The following is a 20,403-nucleotide window of genomic DNA, read 5'->3' on the forward strand; positions in this document are numbered from 1 at the left end:
TGCTTAGTCTAGTTCGTAGGACACTCAGCCCTAGCTATGAGTCTTGGATTTCAATTATTTCCTGCATGATAATTTTTATTTTTATTTTTTGATAATATTTATTTTAATATGAAAAAAATTACTGAATACTTTTTATGAGGGATGAGCCCCTAAGATAACATGGAAAAGATTGATTGAGAATAATAAAAAAATAAGGCAAGATCAAGGAATATAGGTGGTATTTAAAAAAAGAAATATAAAACAAATTAGCAGGAAGAAATAATAATTTTACATTAACCAATTTAATCTATACTAGGAAAATTTTATTTGCATCCCCCACATTTAATTATTTTTTATATTTGCTTGGTAAAAGAAGTCACTTGCTGTATTCAGGTATTAAATTGAAGGATTATTTTTTACCTTCTCCACATAAATTTCAAGGAAGTTTCATTTAACCTTGTTGGCCTTCCCCTCTTTCATCATTATTTCCTATTCCCTTCCACCTATTTCACTTGGAAACTGTAAATGTAAATTGCTCTCCTAACTGATGAAAATTAGGTTGGAGCTCTCTTTCTAACTAAGAGTTCAACAGTGATTCCTTTCCCTTTTTCCCACAGTGGCTCTGAAATGACAGTTATTCTGAAATTACTTTTTGAAGGCTGTATAAGATAATGGTTTAAAACATGGACTTTGGGATTAGAGAAATCCATTGTAAAACACAGCTCAGCCTCTTTCTAGCCAAGTATAAGCCTCATTTTTGACTTGTAATCTTTAAAAAAATTGAAATATATTAAACATTAATTATATATAAACTATATATACACATATATATCAGCATACATCAATATTATGTACATATAAAGCATACATTCAATTTAAATGAAGAAGATAAAAGTAAATACCCACACATCCATATATTTTTAGAAATAGGTGTTTGTAAATATATTTGAAGAACTATGTGTGCCTCTTTTCTATAGCTTCTCCTTTTCCTTCTCCTCAGGGATAACTACTGAATTTTTTATTAACTATTTTATTGCTTTGTTTAGAAAACTTAAGTTTACTTAATTATCTTATGGATTCATATGAATCCATAAGATATTGTTTTGTCATTTCAATTTTTACACAATATAGTAACATTATATTCTTCTACAATTAACCTTGTCTCTTCACTTTGTGCTTTTAAGTTTCATTCATGTGAATACATTTGCTTATATTTCCTTTTTTTATTGTTGAGTAGAATTTCTTTGTATGACTACACCAAGTGATAGATTCCATTGTTCAGGGACACACTGAGTTGTTTTTACTATTTTTCTATATTGAAGAATGCTGTAATCATCTTTCATCTTTCTCATTGTATGAGTACACTGCAATTTGATTATCTATTCTCCTGTTGATGTACATTGGCATTGTTTTCAGCTTGATGATATTATAAATCATTGTACTGTGAATATTCATGTAGGAGTCTTTTTGGGCTCACATATGTTCATTTTTTTTCTTGGGTAAATAGATAGGAGTGGGATATTTGGGTCATATATCAAAGTGCATATTTATAAGAAATGACTCAACTGTTTTTCTTTTTTTTAAAGATTTTATTTATTTATTTGAGAGAGAGAGAGAACATGAGTGGAGGGTGGTGGGGGAGAGGGAGAAGCAGGCTCCCCACTCCGAAGACAGGGAGCTTGATCCAAGGATCCTGAGATCATGACCTAGCCAAAGGAAGATGCTTAACTGACAGAGCCACCCAGGCACCCCATTTTTTCTTTTTTTTTTAAATTTAAATTCAAGTTAGCTAATATATAGTGTAGTATTGGTTTTAGGAGTAGAATTTAGTGATTCATCACTTGCTCATCACAACAAGTGCCATCTTTAATGCCCATCACCCACTTAGCCCATCTCCCACTCATCTCCCCTCCAGTAACCCTCAGTTTGTTCCCTATCATTAAAAAGTCTCAACTGTTTTTCAAGGAGACTACAAAGTTTGCATTTCCAGCACTGTGTCAGAGTTCTAATTGCTCTGCCTCTTGTCCAACATTTGATATTAAGTCATTTTTATTGTAACCTTTCCAGTGATTGTAAATTGATATCGTATCATGGATATAAGTAGCATTTCTAAGTGACTAAGGATGTTGGTCACCTTTTCATGTTCTTATTGACCATTCTTAGACATTCTTTACAAAGTGTCTATTCAAACATATTGCATATTTTGTGGAGTTGTTTGTCTTCTTAATATTGAATTTTAATGGCTGTTTATATATTCTGAGTACAAGTATTTATATGACATATGTTTGGTAAATATTTAGTCCCATTTGTGGCTTGGGTATTGATTAGGATTGCATTTAACAATTAGATCAATTTAGGAATAATTAATATGGAAGTTGACCAGGCGTCCTATATTTTATATATTGTACTGTCTGGAAGCAACTTTCCAAAAGAGTGCTGGGATGGCTTAAGGGAGATAAAGCTGATGTGCCAACTTGGAGGCATTCTGCAAGAGTGAGGTGCCATCTTCCAGGATGTAGTACAGTATATGTACTGAATCAAAGATACCTTTATGATAATGTGTTTCCAATAGGAAAAACTATGGATCCAGAATACAAGGAGTAAAAGCTGGAGTGGCCTCCCTTACCATCAGTGTCAGTGACTCACTGGAGAAATTATGCTTAACTGATAGTTATATGCTTCAGAACTCTTTTTAAATCAGGGCTGATTATAGGAAATCTTGGCATGCTTTAAATTCTTGGCTGACTTTTATGAGCAAAATCCTCCTGCCAACTCACAGAGGAGATATAAATTTAGTTTTACTAACTAAATATATAAACCTTAGTTTTATTCAGCTAGGGAGATTTTTGGATACTTTGTTATTGCAGTGTAACTTGTGTTATACTGCCTGATGCACCTGCACTTGGGAGGTGCTTACAAATCAACAAATGAAGTTAATATGAATAAATGGGTAATAATGATTGATATAGTGGAAAGTCTCCTTTCTGAGGACTTTTACATATTTTGTTCATATGCCCCTATGGCAAACTTATCATATTAATCACAAAAAAGCTAGTCTTTGTTTTTTTTAATTTTCATATTATTTTTTCTCTCAACATCATTAGGCTCAAATTTTAAAAAGCCTGATACTAATGAAATATGTTTTCAATAATATACACCTTGTCTTTTTCTTATATAAATTATGTAATACTTGTGAATATAATATGATATGGTATTTAAGCTAGACGTTCAGTCTTAAGATGTAAATTTATTTTATTTGGTTAAGTTCTGTTAAATGCATTTATTATAGAAAGTATTAATGACCACACAATATTCGGTGTGCCTGTTTTTGAAATTCCTTAAGCTTTCTTCCCCTATATGCAATGTGTTCAGGTCATTGTTAAATAGCACTTTTGGGACACAGTTTTAATATACTGCTTTCACACAGTTTTCCCTATCATCTGAAATGATTTTAGCACAAATAAATGACTTTATTGTCTTGCTAAGTTACATTTATATGGAATATAGCTACTTTGGTTCCTACTATAATTTTATTAGATATGTATAGCTAGAGCTGCTTATAGACTTTTAATTGAGTATTTTTAAAATCTTGGGTATACCATTTCATTATTTATGTTAATATATTCATTTAAAGTAGTAATATATCTATTAAGCACTCTACATTGGCTGAAGATTGTCCTCTTCAATCAATAATTATATGAACATTGACACAAGTTTCTATATTTGCAAAATTGAGAACAAAACCAAGAATTTCTTATTCAAAAAATCAGCAAATGAAACATACAAGTAATTAAAGAGCTCAGATTCAAATAACAAATAAATTTTATCTGTCATCACAGAAAGAAAAGTAGAGAATTTATTAATCCAATAAATTAAATAAATAGGAATTGAGGTATTTTGACCAAGAAAGAGAATAAAGAGAATAAGTTTTTATGCAGATAAAGGGTGAATTAATGGGGGGAAATAACAAATTAGAAAATGTTATAATATTACTATAGGAAGATACCATAGCTTAGTGCCTCTATTAATATCAAACCAAATATTAAATCTTTTGATTTGTGTTTATTTTTTATTTTTTAAAAGATTTTATTTATTTGTCAGAGGGAGAAAGAGCACAAGCAGAGAAAGCGGCAGGCAGAGGGAAAAGCAGACTCACCACTGAGCCAGGAGCCCTATGTGGGACTCAGGACTCTATACCAGGACCCTGGGATCATGACCTGAGCCAAAGGCAGACACTTAGCCGACTGCACCACCCAGGCATCCCTGATTTGTGTTTAATCATCTTAACAAATATATTTAACTTAAGATACTAAACCTTAATGTACAGCTTCCATAGTCACTCCAGCCATCCTGTCCTAATTTATCCAGTGTTCACCGGTATCTAAATATTGAGTTGTCCACATCTAATCCATATCCTAAGAAAAGATTTCACTATTTTACAACATTAGGGACATTAAACACCTTGCCCAAAAGCACATAGCTACTATTTTTGGGTTATTTCACATTCTGAATTATCTAACATCAAGATGCATTATTTTGGGGCGCCTGGGTGGCTCAGTTGGTTAAGTGACTGCCTTCGGCTCAGGTCATGATCCTGGAGTCCCGGGATCGAGTCCTGCATCGGGCTCCCTGCTCGGCGAGGAGCCTGCTTCTCCCTCTAACCCTCCCCCCTCTCATGTACTCTCTCTCTCTCATTCTCGCTCTCTCAAATAAATAAATAAATCTTTAAAAAAAAAAAAGATGCATTATTTTGTAGTGTGTTTGATGAGATGAAAAACGCAAAGAAATCTAATGGGCAACACATATATGAGACATAAAGGACAGAAAAAGATAAAAATCTCATAATCAGTAATGTCTATAGGAAAATAACATGCAATGAAAACTCAGGTATGAGATGAAATCTAAAACAGAAAAGCAATATCACTGATATGGCTAGGCACCTTTTTTTTCTCTTGTCTGAGCTTCCTCATTTTTAAAATGGAGAGGATGGAGGTAATAACTAATTTTTATGAACAAAAGATAAGTACCAAAAGAATTGGTGAGATAAACAGATACGATGTAACCAAAGAACGTCAGCTAAAGAATAGTGACTTGGTGAGAAGTAATCAGTAATGAAGTAAATGGGGTATTGGATCAAAATAATGCTCATGTGATCAAGTATAGTCAGAAGAGTTCTTAAAGGTTTATGTGTGAAACCTATAGAAACTCTATAGGTTCTCTATAGAAATTCTAATATGCTGTGATGAATAAACAAGATAGCAAGGCACAAAGAACAAGACAATAAAAGTTGACTGGATAATAACAAATCCTAAGAATTAGTCAAGGTTTACCAAAACAACTAGAAAGTTTTCTAGTTAAGAATGCTGCCATTGGTTAGGTGCCCTGGATGAAACTTAGAATTGAGAGGCTAGAATGCATTTTTGAGATGGAGTTTAGTTGCAGTAAGTTTATTAAGAAATGTTCTTGGAATCGAGACCTGATAAGACAAGTGGGGAAGGAAGCAGGATTGAGCAGAGGGGAGGGAGAAAGAGAAGTCAGCCATTTTGCAGAAACAACAGCTCAGCTAACTCCATGGAAAGTTCTTGAGCTTAAGTATCTCTTCAGAGTTGTTCTAATATTGGGCTGGATGGCCCAAACTTTATATTCCGATAACAATTAATATTAAATTGGGCCACAGGAGGGGCACAGCAATGGCCAGACAGCTCTCTAATGTTGAAGAAGTCCCTGAAAAGGATTAGAGTTGAAGATTGTCTTCTGATAGCACACTCAGCAATGGGGCAATGAGTTTGTTGAAGGGAGATCTGGAAAGCCCGTTACAGTGTCCACCATGGGTCATGCTGGGCAGCACTCTGATCCACTTCTTCACTCTGGGAGCAACTTCTTCAGGATTACAGTTGACCTCTACTTTTGGGTGGATTTAGAAGGGGAGGATTCAAGGAGTATTATTCTGCATTGACCAGTGTAGCAGCTGGTCTTGGAATGCTGCTAATCTTCATTGCTTCTCACCACTATTATATATTTTAGATTCCCCTCACCCTTGTCTAGCCACCCTACTGGTCTTGGTAGTTTACCTTGTCATTTGACCCATGGAGTCTAAACACTGCTCTTCATGTCCTTCTCTGGTCAGAGTTCCTATTCTTGTCTTTATTGTTACAATTGTGCAAGGCATTTTTGACAGGTGTTTAAAAATACTTGTATCTCATCCCATTGGATAACAGCAGTGTAGTCAATTACCTATTCCACAAAACGGATTCCTTTTTGCTCACTAGTCCCTTGGCACAGTATCTTCAGTTATTTATCTAAAGCAGCAATTAAAGATTATAATCCAATAGGACTCTTGCTGTGGACCTTCTCAGAATTGTTTCCTCTTTGGGAACAAAAACCTTCAGAACAGCACATGCTGTCTTATTAAGATGAAGTTTCTGCATCATCTCCAAGCAAGGGGGTATGGTTTTAGCAGTAATAGGAAGAGATGAATCATTTATGAAGATTCAGAGGGTTCAGGAAAATCTTCAATTCTCATTTTTGGAATGTTAACACAAATCAGGCTATCCCATGAGGCTCCATTCTTTGCTAAGGTCCTGAACTTGCCATAGCAGAGATGCTTGTACTCCCTGCTAAGTTTTACCAAGGAGACCCTCTGGTTTCCATACTTTCCTCACTCAATGATTGGAAATTAATCACTCAAACATCTTTCAATCTTTTCCAGACTTTCCTGAACACAGAAATAGACAATGAAGTCATTATCTTTATGATTACTATTTCCCACAGTTTTAAAATGCATCAGTTAATACTCTCTCTTTCATCTGTAAGTCATCTAATTCATCTGTAAGTCAATCTAATTCAACATAACTGCTAGTTTTAACAATTGGTTTGCCGCTTTATGCTAGGCACTGTGTGTGCTCAGCTACCATCAGTGATGAGTCGATGACGGTCAAGAGCTGAGTGATCCAGATCCAAAATACAATCCTAATAACTGCTTTATCAAATTAGTGTTGTTTGCTTGGTTACCCAGGAAGGTGACTCTAAAACTGAATTGGATCTGAAGGTTGCTTATTAATGAGGGTATTTGGGATTGACACCTATGGAATAGAGAGGAAGAAAACACAATTGGGCAAAAGATGAGCTGTGCTACAAGCTCAACAGCAGTCTTGCTAATCCTGCTGAGAACCTTGGAATAAAAATGTCTCTTCAGAGTTGTCCTGAGTTTATGATCCAATCACTGTGATCAGGACTTTGTACTTCCCATTCACTTATAGAGTTGGGTCAGCCCAGCAGGCAGTGCAACCTTGAGCCAAGTTGAGGCAATCTCTGAAGATCTCTGAGAGCCATCAGTACTTTCAACAGCTGTGGCCACAAGTCCCTTATTGAAGGGAAATCTGTGCAAGGAATTGCAAAATCCACCGTGCTCATCATCAGTAAAAATAGTATCATATTTAGATATATGGAAAGCTATTTATTGATAATAAAATTTTACACCCAAGTTTATATGTTAAGAAGTTGCAAATGATTTGTATATATGTTTATCTGAATTTGACAACAATCTAAACCTTGTACATTTGGAAACTACTAATATTAGGAAACTCAGGAAAATCAAGATGTTTGAATTGCACTGAATCACATTTAGGTGAGACTAAACAGGTACTATATTCTGACCATAAGTGTGAATATTAATAGATCAATAAAATGCTTAACTAGAGAGTTAATACAATTAATAAGTTTTCATTACCTATTGTGAATCAAACACTATCCTAGGCCATAGCAATGAACAAAACAAAAAAGTATCTGTCTTCATGGAACGTGATTAGTGAGGAGACAGGTAATTTAAAAATGTACAATTAGGGGCTCCTGGGTGGCTCAGTCGGTTAAACGTCTGCCTTCGACTCAGGTCATGATCCCAGAGTCATGGGATCAAGCCCTACATCGGGCTCCCTGCTCAGCAGGGACCCTGCTTCTCCAGCTACCTCTACTGTTTCCCCAGCTTGTGCTCTCTAGCTCTCTGTCAAATAAGTAAATAAAATCTTAAAAAAATGTACAATTAATTGCATGGGATATGATTGTAAGTTCTGCAGAAAAAAGGAGTACATAGAAGAATAGATGAACATTTGATGAACATCTAATAAATATGTTCTAAGTTTGTGTGAAAGTGTAGAAGTTACAGTAATTTTTATTTTACTGATGAGAAAAATGAGGCAAAAAATAAATAAATAAATTGCTTAAGTTCTCACAGGTAAGTGGTGAAGCCAATATTGAAACCCAGATAATTGTGGATTTAACGTCCTGGCTCTTAACACTGTATAAGTAGTATAAATGTTCACCAGGATGGGTTTGGAATAATCACAGAGGTTATAAATGCTCTTTGAGGGAAAGTGGACTATAATCTTTGAGTTTCTGGTGCTGCTGAGTTTAATGGCAAGCTCAGATAGATACCAATAAAGCAACAATTCTGTTACTTCTTTATATTTAAAAAAAAGTCTGTTCCCTGTTATAGGGTAAGATGTATATAGTATACATATCTGTAATGTATTGGATGCAAATATTAAGATATGTGTTATGTACAGCATCTGTATATATGTGAATGGAGTTGAGGGGAGAAAGAAATATAAAATCTTTAAATTTATAGTATAAGGAAATGTCACCATTGTTATATTAACACAAAAAAGAGAGATCATGGGTTACTTATTTAAAAATATATATTAGAGATAAAGAGAGTATAATTACTGATAACTTCACACTGTAGCATTTATTTCAAATATCTAATGAAACTAATATCTTACCTGTCATTTCTATTTATAAGGAATCACAGTTTGGGGCGGCTGGGTGGCTCAGTCGTTAGGAATCACAGTTTGTACTTTTGTTAGGTTTAGCTCTTTTATGTGGGGGAAGAACAAATAAAAGTCAAATTGTTACAAGAGAAGGTCTCATGAGGATTTTTTAAATGATAAATTTGCGGATTTTTTCTTTATAGTCATAAAGTATTGATGAATGAGAAAGCTGTTACTTAGCAACATCTCTGCACCCCCTCCCGACTTATTTGGCTTCATCTGCAAAATGACTGAAAAATGAATTGCCAAATGTTTCTGACCAAAAAGTCCCCAGATCACAATGAAGACCACCATCTAGCCAAAGAGGAAGCTCAGGGAAAGATTACTCTTTTCTATAATATTACATAAAATTCAACTTTCATATGTGTTGTTCTGAACACATACTGGTTGCCTAATTATCTCTTTTAGTCAGTTTTCAGTGAGTGGATTTCAATCAGTAATTTAAACTTCTATAGTTTTACATATTCTATCCTTTGTTATTGCATAAAATATGAGAAAACAATTTTTTCAATGCTCTTTCTTTAAATAAAGTGTCATTTTGATTTGAAATAGAATGAGTAAAACTTTATAGCCTGTGCCAAAAGTTTAAATTTATAATATATAATTTTGCCAACATATCCGATATATATACAGTTAATATTTACTCCCCAGCTTTATTGACATATAATTGATGTATTGGTATATAACATTGTATAAGTTTAAGGTGTACAACATGTTGATTTGGAAATGGTTACCACCATAACTGTGAGCTGACACTGCCATCACATGACATAGTTAACACTACATTTTTGTGCTGAGAACATTTACAATCTACTTTCTTAACAACTTTCAAGAATATAATACAATATTATTATCTATAATCACAATGATGTACATTAGAACTTCTTCTAACTGGAAGTTTTTACCCTCTGCCCAGTATCTGCCCATTTCTCCCAACCTCCAACCCATGGTAACCACCATCTTATTCCCAGTTTCTCAAAGTTCTACTTTTTTAGATTCCACACATAAATATTCACATGAAGTATTTGTCTTCTCTATCTGACTTATTTCATTCAGCATAATGCCTTCAGGGGCCGTTCACGTTGTTACAAATGGCAGGATTTTCTTCTTTCTTATGGCTGAGTAATAGTCGTGTGTGTGTGTGTGTGTGTGTGTGTGTGTGTGTGTGTGTGTGATGTGTGTATGGTATATATCACATCTTCTTTACCCATTCATTTGTTGATGGACACAAATTGCTTTTATCTTGGCTACTGTGAATAATACTGCAATATACATGGGAGTACAGATATCTCTTTGAGATCCTGTTTTCATTACTTTCAGACATATACCTAAATATGGGATTGCTGAATCACATGGTAATTCTATTTTTAATTTTTTTGATGAATCTCCATTCTGTTTCCATAATGGCTCTAACAATTTACACTGTCACCAACAGTGCACAGACCTCCCTTTTCTGCACATCCTCATCAACCTTTAGCTCATCTTTTTGATGATAGCCATCCTAACAGGTGTGAGGTGATATCTCAATATGGTCTTGATTTGATTTCTTTAATGATTAGTGAAGTTGAACATTTTTTCATGTACCTGTTGGACATTTATATTTCTTTTTTAGGAAAAAAAAATGTCTATTCAGTTCCTCTGCCCATTATTTAGTTGTATTTTTGGTATTGAGTTGTATGAATTCTTTATATGTTTTTGATATTAATCTCTTATCAGATAGATAGTTTGAAAATATTTTCTGCCATTCCATAAGTTGTCTTTCATTTTGTTGATTGCTGATATTTTTTCTGTGCTGTGCTTCTTTTATGTTGTGTTTTTTTAGTTTTATATAGTCTCACTGATTTTTGGTTATCCAGTCAAGGAGCCTTTTCCACGTTGTCTTCTAAGAGTTTTAGCAGGTCTTACATCTAAGTCTTTATTCTACTTTGACTCAATTTTTGTGAGTGGTATGAAATAGAGGTCCAATTTCACTTTCTTATGTGGTTATCTGGTTTTCCCAATACCATGCATTAAAAAGACTATCATTTCCTCACCTTGGCTCCCTTGTCAAATATTAGCTTACAGTGTATGTGGGGCTTTATTTTTGGGCTCTCTATTCTATCCTACTGGCCTAAGCATCTGTTTTTATGCCAGTACCATACTGTTTTGATTGCTTTGCCTGTAATAAACCTTAAAATCGTGAAGTGTGATGCCTCCAGGCTTAAACTTCTTTGTCAGGATTGTTTTGGCTGTTTGGGATATTTTGTGGAACCATACAAATTTTAGGACTTTTTTTTTCTATTTCTATGAAAAATGCCATTGGAATTTTCATAGAATTGCATTGAACCTATAAATGCCTTGGGTAATATGGACATTTTAACAATATTAATTCTAATCCATGAATACATCTTTGTGTCTTCTCCAATTTCCTTCATCAGAGTCTTGTAGTTTTCACTGCACAGATCTTTCACTTCCTTAGTTAAATGTATTGCTAAATATTTTATTGATTTGGTGCTATTGTGAATGGAATTGTTGCTTTATTTCTTTTTCTCATATTTTGTTGTTAGTGTAGAGAAACAACTGATTTCTATATGTTGATTTTATATCTTACAACATTACTGAATTTATGGATTAGTCCCAACAAATATTTTGTGAAATCTTTAGGAATTTTTATGTATAAGGTACATAATCAGCAGAGACAATTTTAATTCTTTATTTCCATTTTGGACGCCTTTTATACCTATATGTTGCTTTATTGCTCTAGCTAAGACTTTCAGTACAATGTTGAATAAGAATGGTGATAGTGGACACACTGTGGTTCCTGATCTTAGAGGAAAGCTTTTTAAATTTTGCCATTGAATATTCTGTTAGCTGTGTGTTTGTCATATGTGGTATTTATTATATTAAATATACCTATATACTAATGTATACCTAGATTACTGAGGGTTTTATCATGAAAGGATGTTGCATTTTTTTAAATGCTTTTTTGCATCTATTGAGATGATCATATGATTTTTGTCTTTCATTCTATATTGTATCACATTTATTGATTTGCATGTGTTTAACAATCCTTGCACCCTAGGGATAAATTCCACTTTATTGTAGTATATGATCCTTTTAATGTGCTATTTAGTTCTGTTTTCTTCTTTTAAGATTTTCCCTTTGTCTTCTATTTTCAGCAGTTTTACTATTAATCTGTAGCTTGTTTTTCTTTTGTGAAGTTTGAAAATGTTAGTCAATATATCTTTGAACATTGCTCTTTTCCCCCATTGCCTCTTTCTTTCTCGTTCTAGAGATGTATGTTAGAATTAGTCCCAGTTCTCTCATATGGTTCTCATGACTTTTACTGTATTTACCACTTTTAAAAACTGTCTGTCCCTACATCTAACATGTTATGCAGCCAGGACAAACTACACATTTAAAATTTTGTAGAGTCATGCTCCCAAAAATGATACTCAGCACTTTATCTGTTTGCTTAGTGATGGATAACTTTATTTCCAAAACTAAAACCCACGTAAAATTATGAAAATTTGCCGCCTTGGAGGAACATATCACATTATCAATAAAAGATTTTGAAGATTTTATTGAAGAGATGGCATCTAGCCTGAACTTTAAGTGGTGAGTATATTTTTGCAAAAAAGGATTAACAGTAAGATTATATATAAATAAACTCAAAGATATGAGGCTACATTAATACTTTTGCAAGTAGAAAGTAGCAAGTAGTGAGAGAATGGTGAATGCTACTTGAAAGTTTAGTATGTGATTGAATTCGTAGTAGCTCTGTATAGTATATAAGGAAATTTGCATTTACTGTGTATTTTATAGAGAATCATCAAAGAATTTTGAAGGAAAAAATAGCATATTAGTTTATTTTTTCTGTACACAATAGTTTAGGAATTTATTGTTATAGTTCATAAGTCAAGTAATGAAGGATTTAACTAGAGAAGTAAAATGAAAAGCAAGGTCTTATAACTTAAGAGAATGATGATTACTTAAGGGAAGGAGAAAAGGTAGCCCAATAGAGTAGTTTATGGGTGATTCAGTGTTTTATGTCTAAGTTATTGGTAAGGGAGTGATATATTAATTAAATAAATAAAAAAGAAATCAATTTGAGGGGAGAAGAAATTGAATTTTAATTTGGACATGCAGAATTTGTGTCAATCATTGGCATAACGGGTAATTTCAAGAATGTTGTTTGAAAGGTAGGTCTGAACAATTTAGAAGAAAAAAAATAACATGGTGATAAACACATTGCTAAAGCTGTGAATGGGTGTGTAGTATTACTCTGGGTAGAAAAATTAGACTAATGTTATTTAGAACATCAGAAAAAGTACCAGAAAAGATAAATTAAAATTTTCAGAGAAATAACAAGAAGAATGCAGAGAGAATAACAAGAAGAATGCCTTATTGCTAATTTCATTGACACTGGAGACCCTATAATGTAGATGCTGTCATCAATTATTTTGGCATATGTAGTTAGTAATAATTTGAAAAAACTCTGTGAAACTACTTGTCACAAAAACATTTAATAATGCATTATTCTAACAAAAAACATTAAAAAGCTCATTTGAAAAATAAAACCAATAAATTGATTAAATGAAAAATAGTAATTTTACAGCATAGTAATTTCACTCTTGTTCTTAATATTATTGTCTAATTCTTTTAAAGATTGATTTACTTATTTTAGAGGGAAAGTGTGCACAAATCAGGGGAGGGGTGGAGGGAGATGGAGAGAGAATCTCAAGCAGATGCCCTGCTGAGCAGGGAGCCCGATGAAGGGCTCAATCCTACCACCCTGAGATCATGACCTGAGCCAAAATCAAGAGTCATGCTCAACAGATTGAACCACCCAGGTGCCCCAATATTATCATCAATTTAGATAAAGTATTATTTTTTTAAAAATCAAGGCATGATTTAGCTACTGCATAAATTATTTTTACTTGCCTAGTTTATCCTTTCCGTTCTAGATGTGTCTGCTTTATGAAGGACAGTTATGTTATTATATGATACATAATTTTTTCTAACAAATCATCATCATTTAACATCACCTTCCTTATATTGCCAAACTTCCAATTAGATTTATATCACTTAAAACATTTTCTTCATAGTTTTCCTTATTTAGGAGTTTTGGGTGGTGGTGTTAAAAATTCAGGTCACATTTTCTTCAAGATTTATTGAATTATTGAATCTGGAATTTTGTTATTTGTGAATGCTATATCATAAACTGTATGTTTAATGTTGCTAACTTTTAACAGTTCCATGTGACACATAATTATCTGCCATTTATTCCAAAATAGAACTCAAAGAATTTTGCATTTAGCCCTCAGGTCCACTTATTTCATAGGCTGGATGAAAAATGACATATCACTAACTAACCAATAATTTGTATTTGAAAGTATGATTCTATTTTCTTCAAATATAGAGAAAGAAAAAAAAAATCTGGTTTAAGTCAGTCCCTGCTCATTTTTGTGTGTCACATTAATCTGGTCATAAATTATTTGTAACTTTTCAAGTTTTAAAATATGTGACTTTCCTATAACAAAACCCTGGGCACTTGAAAATTCATCTGCTTTGTTGCAATACTATACTTTTTTCTTTGTTTTTTTTTAAATGCATTTTGTCATGTATATAATGCTTTCTGAGTTTTTTTTTTTTTTGTACCTAACATTGAAACTAATTCTGTATTGTATAGTGATTTCTTAATTTAACTTTATTTATCAATAAGTGAGTTTAGCTCCCCTTAAAAAGATGTTGAGCAATATTGCCGGAGGAAAATTTGCTTCCACGTGTGGTCGTTAAGTTGTTGGTTTTTCTCACGATATCCAGCATATTTAAGCCATTCAGTAACTGTGCTAAAATAATTATCTTTTCATATGCATATTTTCATGGTATACATAAGGTTTAATTAAATTATGTTATTAAGTGAAGTATTACATCTGAATTAAGCTGGTTGGTGTGCAAACCCAATAAACACTTGGTAAATCAACAATCAGTGCAGATGTAATAAAAAGTAGCCTACTAGCATATGCTTTAGTTAGTATGTTTTACAAGTTGTGTTGAGAGTATTAAGTAATCTGTAAAATCAGTTTGGTGGAAGTCAGTTAACAGAATTTGTACCTAATTTTTTATTTTATCAATGGTTCATTAAGATTGGTAGCTTCAATCTCCTTCAGAGAAACAGTAAGAGAAAACAGTGTACCTAACAATATGATGTGTTAGGAAAAGAATGGGATGAAGAAATAAATTACTGGTGTTACAGATATTTTTAGTGGCAGCACCCAAATTAATGTCTCTTAGCATCCCAAGCATGAGGATACCAGTTTCCTGTGGAGTGATAGGTAGAGGAGTAGTGAATAGAGAAAAGGAAAAGCAGATAGTAATGAAGGGGCGACTGCTTCCTTAACAATTTGCTCAGATAGTGCTTAGCGCATCCTCACTCGGGAAATAAACTATCGCTTGAATGGTAAACATCAGCATGTGTATTTGGGGGTGGCGGGTGTGTTATTGTTTAGCATTTCCATTTGCTACACCAATGAATATGGGAGGAGTGTGTTAGTAAAAATATTTAACCTTTGCATTGTTAAAGATACCCTGCCAATCATCTTCTGGGCACATAGAGAACCAAGTTCATTATTTCTTGTGTGCCAAATGTAAAGCAAAGAGAATTTTCCTAAATTCTTCTAATCATTTTGTTTGTTCATTTGGATATGCTGATGACTAGTTGAATAATATGCACTCTTACAACAGCACCTAACAGCTCACCTTGAGATAAATTCTTTCTATAAATTTTCAGGATTTAAACGAATGCAACTACCTTCCTGTCGCTCTTATTTTCAGTGAATTGACTGTTTATTTCACTCTCAGCAGAGGTATAATGTAACCTTTGAAATAATGGAACCTCCCCTACTGTCAGAGAACAGAAATAGTCACCCACTATTTCAGGGAAAACAACTACCTTTCTTTTAAAAATGGATTTTAAGCTCTTTTCATTGCAATTTTATTAATATAACTGTATGATATCCCTCAATAAAAACACCTCATTCTTTGTTTCAGAAGAGAGGCTAGTTATTGTAACATTGAAGATGTTGAAATCAAGATCGTTTCCCTTTTTTTCATTTCACCATATTTTAAAATATGCATAGTTTACTAAATATTATCATATAAAGAGAAAGGTTCAAATTCTATATTTACACATGTGTACCTAATGATTAAACCATTGATCTAATTCATGGTGTGAATATATATTTGAAAATAAATGTAAATATTTAAAACTCAGATTTCAGTGAACTTTTTCCCTAGAGTGACTAATTGTTATCAGCAATTGGTAAATTAAATATTGTAGGTTTCGCAAGCCACACAGTCTCTGTTGCATAGTCTTTTTTGTACAACTTGTTAAAACTTTTAAATCCATTATTAGTTACCTGTGTGGAAAACAAAACAAAACAAAACAGGCCAAAGGGCAATTTGATCCCCTGCATGGTAGTTTGCCCACGTCTACTCTGTGGGAACACTGATGAGGAAATATAGGTAAGCTCTAAGATAGCAAAAATGATTTCAGAAATATCATAAGCTAGGTTAAGAAAGAGTATTGGAAGATAATACAAATTCAGGGCTGATGACTGCCAGAAGGAAGAAAGAAGAACAACTAGCATTCCTTATTGGATATTGCTGGCAAGATTAAGTATTCTAGAACATCTAGAAAACCTTGTGATGGGCAATGGTAGTGAGCATGAAAGATAATTTTAAGGTCTTTATCTTTGACTTGGTTAGAAAGAGAATTAAATCTCTCTTTTGAAAAGAATTGGCACCATCAGTTCAGGTACTAACATCTGGGCCAAATGAAGATTTATCACATCCAAAATTCCTGACTGATACGTTACAGGCTTATTATAAACCAAAAAGTGGGGTGCAATTTTACGGAAGAAGTGATTACATATGATTGGATTTATTGAGGAAATTTTATCAAAAAGGAACTAAAGATGAACATTGACAGATAATACTGCTTAAAACTACAAATTCTACGATGAAGACTATTAACAATTAGATTTTCAAATAGCCTGTATCTATATTGATTCTTTGCTGATGAATAGGACATCCCATAGCAGCAAGAAGTGAGGCAATAATAGTTCAGGCAAAGGGGTAGTATGAGTAGAAGCAGAAGATGGAATTCAAAATCACAAAAAAATGGTGACAGGGAGATTTAACATCTCTGAGGGGAAATGAGGAGTCCTGGGGTAACTTTGTGTTTCATCTATCCAGGTTGACAAGAATGTGGAAGATTAAAGAGAAGGACAGGGAAAAGCATCCCTTTCCTTTATGTTTGCCTTCCTGTATTCAAGGTCTTCAAATTTGACCTCACTGTGTTGTTTAAATGTCCAGACAAGTTAGGTCACACAAAGCAAATTTCATTATGTTGCTCTTTTTTAAAAATTTTTATTTAAATTCCATTTAGTTAACGTACAGTATAATATTAGTATCAGGTGTACAATATAGTGATTCAGTACTTCCATACAACACCTAGTGCTCATCACAAGTGCCCTCCTTAATCCCTATCACCTATTTAAAACATCCCCCCATCTACCCTCTAGTAACCATCAGTTTATTCTTTATAGTTAAGAGCCTGTTTCTTGGATTGCCTATCTCTCTCTCTTTTTTTTTTTTTTTTTTGCTTGTTTGTTTTGTTTCTTAAATCCCACATGTGAATGAAATCATATGGTATTTATCTTTCTCTGACTGACTTACTTTGCTTAGCATTATACTTTCTAGCTCCACCCATGTTGTTGCAAATGGCAAGATCCCATTCTTTTTCATGTCTGAATCATATAATTCTCCTTTTTCCATTAATCAATTGATGTACACTTGGGCTGTTTCCATAATTTGGCAATTGTAGATAATGCTGCTGTAAACATCAGGGTGCATCTATCCCTAAGAATTAGTATTTTTGTATTCTTTGGGTAAATACCTAGAAGTGCAATTGCTGGATCATAGAGTAGTTTTTAACTTTTCAAGGAACTTCCATACTGTTTTCCAGAGTGGCCACACCAGTTTGCATTCCCACCAACAGTGCAAAAAGGTTCCCCTTTCTCCACATTCTGGCCACACCTGTCATTCCTTGTGTCTTTTATTTTAGCTGTTCTGACAGGTATGAGATGATATCTAATTGTAGTTTTAATTTGCTCTTTATGTTGTTCTTGGTGGGCTATTGACGAGCAACATTTGGGCTACTGCAGATGAGAGATCATCACTGCTTGAGTGTAAAAAGGACAGCTAATATTACAGTCAATATAGGCAGAATGCCTCCTACTTTCTTATAATAACTACTGGGAACTTGGCTCCCACCTGTTTCTTGGAGCCAAGAAAAGACAGTGCTCATTCTTTTGGGAACCATAATGTGGATTCTACTTGTGCTCATTAATTCCTACAGACCCATTCTCTTATCCTAGCTAACCCATCCCTCTATACTCTGGGTTGTGTCTTCTTTCTTGTTTTCCACCACAGCCCCAGCATTTCTTATCTAGCCTTGTAAGGGGAGAACAATCTGGATCTTCCTCTATTTTACTGGAAGTTTATTGTTCATGATATAAACCTTAGCTTTGGGTTCTCAAGTTCTTCTAATCCCCAGAGCCTTTTATTTCAAATGTATGGTCTTTAGCTCCTTAAAACTGAAAGTTTAACCAAAGTTCAAAACTGAGATTTTCTCTTTTCTTCTTTCACATCTTTCTATAAAAGTCAAGTTATTTTGAAGGCAATGCATATAGAAAGCCCTTGCTGCTCCTTAAGTGAAGATAGTGGGGAATAAAACAGGAAGAATAAAGAATAAAACCAGGAAAAATTGTGTTGGGAAAAAACACAAACAATTTAATGTGAAAATATTTCCCTGGTACATGCATTAAATAATGAGTCACCTAGCTGGACTCTCTTGTAAAGAACATGTAGAGAGATAGTAACAGCTAAATAAGGAATAGTTAAGTGAGGCTATAAAGTAAAAATCTTCATTAAAAACTAGTCTCCCCTTGTCTAAAAGATAATTGGGATTTGTTAAAAGTTTCCCAAAGTGATCAAGATCTGGTCAGTTTCTTCTAAACATGGATCAATTTAGAAGAGAAAGTAGGCTGGATACAGGAGAGGAAAGGTAGAAGTGGTGTTACTTCACATACTCACTGACCTGTGACAGTCCCATTTGGTACCAGCTATCCCAACATAACTATCTACTTTCACTTTAAAAAAGTGAATCAGGGCGCCTGGGTGGCTCAGTTGGTTAAGCGACTGCCTTCGGCTCAGGTCATGATCCTGGAGTCCCTGGATCGAGTCCCGCATCGGGCTCCCTGCTCGGCAGGGAGCCTGCTTCTCCCTCTGACCCTCCCCCTTCTCATGTGCTCTCTCTCTCATTCTCTCTGTCTCAAATAAATAAATAAAATCTTTAAAAAAAAAAAAAGTGAACCAATATAAATGATATTTTCCCCTGGTCACACTAATTAAGGAAAATGGTTGACATTATAGAGATTTAGAAGTAGGAATGTGATGTTAAGAACAAATTCAAAGAAATCTATGAAGCTATTTGATTATCATAACAGCTCTGTGTGAGACCTTTCTCATGGATATGGATGTTGCCCTTTCCAGTTTATAGGATACAGGGTGGCGGAAAACAGTCCAGGATGTGTGTGTTTCAAATAACTCACACTTCACTTACTGACACAGTAGTACAATACATTAAAATCAAATTTCTGTTCTACCATACATTCCTCACTGTTATTCTTTCTAATTGTAATAACTATTCATTCCATGCCCTCAAAGTGAAGCAATTATTTCTCAAAAACACTCAGAAAGAATTTCTCCAGGGAAGATATCTCTGACCTCTCTCCAAATAGAATTGATAGCTCCTTCATCTTGTGATCTCTGTACCTAATACATTCTTTGATCATTAAGCTTCTGGCATTGTTCTGTAATTTACCTCTTTCTGGATTTCTCTACTCTAATACATATTAGGTTTTTTGACAGAACCAACTGCTTTTCTATTCATCCAAGTATTCCAAGTGCCTGGCAAAGCTATCAATGTATCAAAATATGTAGACTATTATAATATCATCCCCAGATATTTTTAACTATTAAGAAAGCATTCTTTTATAATTGATTTTAAGCATTTTAAATAAATTCAATTATTTTTATAATCAATTTACTTATAAAAGTTGCCATTTCCACATCATTCTTGCTTGTTGAACCAAACAAAAACTAAGGCATGTATTTTCATTGCAATTTGCCTAATGCTAGGAACAACATACGCTTGGAAAGATTTAAACTACATTAAATTTAAAATACATATTTTTAAAGTTTTTTTTTTTTTAATATTTTATTTATTTGACAGAGAGAGACACAGCGAGAGAGGGAACACAAGCAGGGGGAGTGGGAGAGGGAGAAGCAGGCTTCCCGCCGAGCAGGGAGCCCGATGCGGGGCTTGATCCCAGGACCCTGGGATCATGACCTGAGCCGAAGGCAGACGCTTAACGACTGAGCCACCCAGGCGCCCCTAAAATACCTATTTTTAAAAGACAATTTTAAAAAATAAATTATTTTCTCAACAATCTGATTTTTAGGAGGCTTTGTCATGACTGAATCTGGACAA

The sequence above is a fragment of the Halichoerus grypus genome, chromosome 14, assembly GCF_964656455.1.
Source record: "Halichoerus grypus chromosome 14, mHalGry1.hap1.1, whole genome shotgun sequence".
NCBI lineage: Eukaryota > Metazoa > Chordata > Mammalia > Carnivora > Phocidae > Halichoerus > Halichoerus grypus.